Source organism: Salvia miltiorrhiza, chromosome 2, assembly GCF_028751815.1.
Source record: "Salvia miltiorrhiza cultivar Shanhuang (shh) chromosome 2, IMPLAD_Smil_shh, whole genome shotgun sequence".
NCBI classification, from domain to species: Eukaryota; Viridiplantae; Streptophyta; class Magnoliopsida; order Lamiales; family Lamiaceae; genus Salvia; species Salvia miltiorrhiza.
The window spans coordinates 65,288,633-65,294,632 of record NC_080388.1 but is presented as its reverse complement, the minus strand read 5'-3'; the positions used below and the strand labels follow the sequence as shown (position 1 = coordinate 65,294,632).

At 33.5% G+C, this 6,000-nt stretch overlaps 1 long non-coding RNA gene across 1 annotated transcript; it reads left to right on the top strand.

Annotated features, from left to right (window-relative positions):
* The first annotated feature begins 923 nt into the window (after window positions 1-923).
* LOC131013033 (uncharacterized) lies at window positions 924-1,789 on the top strand. Its single transcript, XR_009097567.1, has 2 exons — window positions 924-1,201; window positions 1,288-1,789. It is a non-coding gene; the product is annotated as an uncharacterized LOC131013033 (long non-coding RNA).
* Window positions 1,790-6,000: the final 4,211 nt, after the last annotated feature.

Below are 6,000 nucleotides of genomic sequence, written 5' to 3'. Positions count from 1 at the left end.
AATTAATCTACTCAAAATGTAGATTCCAAATGACACTCCACATTTCCATCTTCAATGGCTATCTTTGGGCATTAATTACTCATTCAATTCTTAATAGATTTGAACAAGTAAATATACCAAATTAATCTACTCAAAATGTAGATTCCAAATATACCATTTAATTCCATTAATTACAAAGTAATTATAGACTAACAAAGCCATTTATTCCAACAAGCTGCACGATCTCAGATTCCTAGAATTGACGGAGCTTGCGAGCTTGATTGAACAAGTTGTGATTTTCGGTACGATCGCCATCATATGTGATTGTGCTGGCGGCGATCGACAGCAACACCACTCCAGCTGAAGATGCACCGCGGCTGAGCGAGCGGCGATTGAGTGGGGGCGGAGCAGCGCGGCGGACGGGCGAGAGAGAGAGAGAGAGAGAGAGTAGAGAGGGAGAGAACAGCGAGAGAGAGAAAACGTAGAGAGAGAGTGAGGAGAGAGAGAGAGTAAAAAAATTATGAATTTGTGGCTAATTTTTTAATTTTTATTGTTAGGGATAATTTTGTACTTTTACACAAAAAATGGCCAAATTTTAAAGTTTTTATTTGACTGACCAATTTTTAAGTTTACTGTATGTATGAAAGTGGTCAATTTCATATATTAACTCTTAAATATATCACTACAATAAATATAAAATTATTAATCTAATCTATTATGACAGACATAATTATGGCCATTTATCACTACTTAACAAATTTACATGCGTGGATAGAGAAACAATTGAACAGATTGATTGATCACATCATTAAATTCACAATTTATGACAACATATATTAACGTTTTGAGAGTAAGATATAAGTACGTTCCTGTTTTGATTTATCTTACTATTTATCTTAATTTTTATTTATCTTGAGAATGCAATACATGTCTACCAAACATAGCCTAGTTTATGTACTCATAATCAATATTAATAATCTATTTTCTTTTTTTGATAAAATTAATAATCTATTTTCGTTATACTATATTTACAACAAAATCTATAATTAGATCAATACTAGTAGAGATCGAGTACCTTACATAAAAATATATTCTCGAAGTTGAGAGCTTAAAAAAACAATTTTGGGCCAAACGGCCCAGCCATCCTCTACATAACAAATCGCGTAACCTTTCTTCTTCGTATCGCCAATCGCACAACCTTTCTTCTTCTTCAAGTTCCGATGTAAATCCGATTTCTCGATTTCTTATATTTCTTCTACGTTGATTTTTTACTTTTGTTTCTTTTTTCTTCCTTTTTTTTTGTTTCAGATGGATCCAATCAGACCAAATTTGTTAGACTTTCGGTATATTAGCGCGAAGATACACCTGCTGAATCGCACCATTCAGAAAGCTGAAGCCGAGAGAAGTACGTTTGTTAACGATATATTGGTGAATATGCCATTCATGTATGTAGCATCGGATCAAGATTTGAAAACCATGGCCGGCATTCCTGGTTATGAGGGCGATCTCTACGTCGACTACAGGGTTTCACCTGACTTGATTGATGCATACCGCTCAAACCACCATGAGGATGATGTGGTGATAATTAGAAACGTCAAATTAATTCTTGATGATTGATGTAGTTAGTAGATTCGGTGTATGAGGATTTTGTGAGGATTAGCGGTTGCTATCTGTGTGCGAAGATTTTGTGGGGATAAGCGGTTGCTATATTGTGCGAACGTGGGATGTCAAGTTAATTGGATTTCTTGATTTTGTTCGCTAAATTTCTCAATATTTGATATTTGATCATTGTTTCTGATTGCTTGTGTCATTTGATATCGGTATATGTTTGGTAAGCAAGATACGACCATGATAGATAATATATCTAGGTTAAACTAGGTGTTTGGTATCGTAGATGAGTATAATAAGGCCCTTGATAAAAGTTGGGCCCGAGTTAAAATCACAGTTTCCAACATATAGGAGATCGGACGAAGGAGGTCCGATAGCTACTAATAATTTGAACAGTAACTGAGGTAAAGAATTTGATGACCCTTTTCCTTCTTCATCGTGAATTCAACTTTTTCGGTATTTGTGTGCATCTCTGTTTTGCAACGCCGGGTGGGGGAGAGGCGTCGGGAGTTAATTCAATGAAGGAGAAAAAGAGGTGGGGGGACTGGTGTTGATTCAGTGAAAGGAGAAATCGACGATGGGGTTTTTTTTGTTTGCGTACGACGCTGAGACTGAGGGGATTTGGGTTGTCGCGCCGGTGGGGTGACGGGTGGCGGCGGCGGTGCAGCGCCGCACCGCCGGGGGGGTCTGGGTTGCAGCTTTGGCGCCGGGGGAAGGATTAATCAATTTGTTCAATCACTTTATAAGTATCAAGGCTGAAGAAAAATCTCAGTAATCTCCTTATGTTCTGCCTTTTGCATTGTTAATTACTGTTTCGCTTGTAGCAATTAACATTTTGAAGGCTCTCTTTTCGATTTGATGGTTATAATTCTTCAGCGAGAGTTTTAATTTGGCATCGTAATCTCCTTGCTTTGTTGAGGAAGATGAAATTAGCAATTTTGGGTTGAGGCTTGGTCGTGTAGGGTGGGGGATGTGGCAAGCGCCGCGGGTGGTGGAGGGCATCTGGATTTTTCTTTTTTTTAGTTTAAGTTTATTAATTAATCTATATTATATATAAAGAAGGAGTTTTAACGGCTACAAATTCCCGGCAAAAATTCAAAATTAACAAATTCTCCGTAAAAGTTTGAATTCTCAGTTCTTTTGTTTATGAAAAATTTAAAACGTGGGATTACCATTACAGCTGCACACGTTCACCCCACTAAATCCACCATTACCAACTTATTTTATTTAAAGCTATAAAATATAGATCCAATTGACTTTATTTTCGTTTATGCTAACAATCATTTTTTATCAATATACTTATGAGGTATGAGATGGGAAGAAGAAAAAGAAGAATAAATGGTTAAGAGTAAGAAGCAGCAGTGAAGAGTGGACTAAAATGGGAAGAAGAAACGATTAAGAAGGAGAAGAAGCGGCACTAAAGGGTGGACTGAGATGGGAAGAAGAAGATGAAATGGCGAGGAAGAAGAATAAGCGAAGATGAAGAAGAAGATGCGACATCGGTAAAGAAGAAGTTCACCCAATTTCCTCCTCCTAACAAATCTGCAATCAAATACTCTCACAAATAATGGTTGTTCTTCACATCAGACATCTGAAAATTCCAACAATCTTCCTCCGTCGTGGTCGTCGACGTCACCATACAACGTTCCGAAACTGAATTCAAGTTTCGGTCGGTTACTAATATAACCGAATGCAAATGCACAAACCATTAACAAAAATATGCAGAAAAATTAAAGCTAAGAAATCAAGAAGTTTTAGCTTTCCTTCTCACTATTGCAAAAGAAAAAACTCCAGCAATAACAGAAAAGGATCCAATGCATTACAAAGAAATCAAGAATTTATAAAATCTGGTGAATCATTTGTAATTTGACAGGGGCGAGTAGGAAATTTGGAAGACCGCCACGACCAAAGGGGCAGAGTCACAGTGAGAGGGACGATCGACAACCTCACTGAGAGTGGAACGACGGTGGGACGAGGATATAGTTGGACAATGTCATGGCCACACTTGGCATTGGATGTTGTTGTAGGTGTTAATTGCCTGTTGGGTGGAGGGAGGAGATTTGACTGCCCATGGCGAAACAGGAGCTTGATGAGATTGAGCGGCATGGATGAGAGACGGTTGAGCGGCGTGAGACTAAAATTGAAGAAACAATCTTTATCTTAGGTTACAAGTAATTTATTTATTTTCTTAATTGAAGATAAAGACGTGTCACACACTTTAGAAATGGAGTTGAATTGGTATTTAAATGATAAAATTAAATAATTAATAATTGAAATAAATAGTGTTTCGGTCGGTTACCTTAAATTAATTAGCCCAAAATCGATAATTGATCGAAATAATTTCGCTTCTCATATTTTACAATCAGGCAAAAATTGAATTTCAATTTCGACCGATCGAAACTAATCGATTTGATATGATTTTTCGTTTACGATTCAATTATGCTTATCCCTACCACCACAAACGAGGCATATGTATGTTGATATAAAATATATAGAAATTTTTGTAGCATGTGTAGTTAAATTTAGTATGAATGAGTAGAAGAGTGGATTTTTAATCGGTAATTAATTAAAGAGAATGAAAATTTGATAGGAGAAATTGATTATGATGATTTCTGATGATTTCACCGGAGCAATTGATGGTGATTTTCGTTGAGAATTGTGTCACTTCCAAGTAAGGATATGTGACTCCGTAAAAAAGTTATACTCATTCCCTCCTACAAAATTATGATTTCTTTATTTAAATTATTTAGTAAATTAATTATTATTATGTTTTTTACAAAGTTAAAAATTTAGTTGTTCTTAGATTTAGGTTCTTTATTGAGTTTAATTTTATATTTTTAAAAATAATACTCCCTCCGTTCACCAATTCATATCCTAGGGGAAGGGGCACAAGTTTTAAGAAAAAAGTGTATTGTTTATTTGTTGAGTGGAAAATGAGACCTACAATTAGTACATGTCAATACATTAATTAGTGGACTATGACACGAATTGGTGGACGAACCAAAATGACAAATTATGACACGAATTGATGGACGGAGGAGGGAGTATATATTTACTTATATTTTAAATTTATTTAATATTGATATATATTTTATTATTTAACACGTCGTTCAATTTTGATGTTCGCCGTGCATCGCACGGGTAAGCGTACTAGTTTAATATAAAAGCTCAGAATGATAATTGATTATTTAATCTAAATTTTAATTTAAATTACCAAACAACTAATTTACCGTATCTATATTTTACATCTTTTCTACCATACACCAGATTGATTACGATATTAATCTCCAATCATATGACCATTGTGATATTTGATCATTCATTTAATTTTTGGTAGATCTATTTGAGATTCATATTTATCATACTTTCTTTTTCTCCTTTTATTAATAATATTAATTTTATTATTTTTATATTTACCGTATCTATGTGATATCTGATTCTATTTTTATTAATAATATTAATTTTATCATTTTTATATTAATCTTAAATTAATTGAATTTAAGTCTCTGAAAACACCTTATTGCATATATATCTTTCGAAACACCTCAAGTCTCCCACTGCCAACTGTACTGCAATTCCTCAACACACAAATTCAAAGGGATTATTTTTTTAAGAAAATTATTTTTCTTGCCTTGTTATTTTCTCCTTTTTCCTGGTCGAGTTTTGAAAATTATAATTATTTTGTCCTGTTTTTTTTCCTCTTGGTGTATACTATTTCTTGCTCAATGATAAAAGGAAAAAGCTGTCCAACCCCTATTTGTAACCTATGAAAATGGTAAGAAATTCAACTTACTAATTGATCCTTTCGATCGTGAATTAAATTTGTTTAAGCTTTTTTCTAGGGAATTTTTATGGATTGCACAAGTATATATGTTCTTTGGATGCTTGTAGAACTCACTCATTGTATTCATATTGTGCAATTGAATATATTATTTTTTAATAGACGCTCGTTCTTAGGACTAATCTTGATACCATAATATATTCATTGACAAATATCACTTAAGATGCTTGAACGGAGAAAAAAACTCAAACCCAATTAACATAATAAGCTACAAATATACACGAAATAACAATTTTTGAACACGTCCAACAACTTTTTTGAACATCCAATATATCCTATCCTACCCAATTATTATTCTTCATTAATATTTACGAAATATTTTTCAAAAATATTTTTTTATCAAATGATTCCAATTTACTAATGAACAATACATATATGAAATTACATCTTATACCTATTATATTAATGAATCTTTAAAAAAAAAATACAATGAACATATCTGATATATGTTATGAACTACATTTACTCATTATTTTATCATAACAAAAATATAATATTGCTGGATTTTCATTTATATATTATCAATACATACGTTCATCAATCAACATAACAACATTATATAAAGATAACTC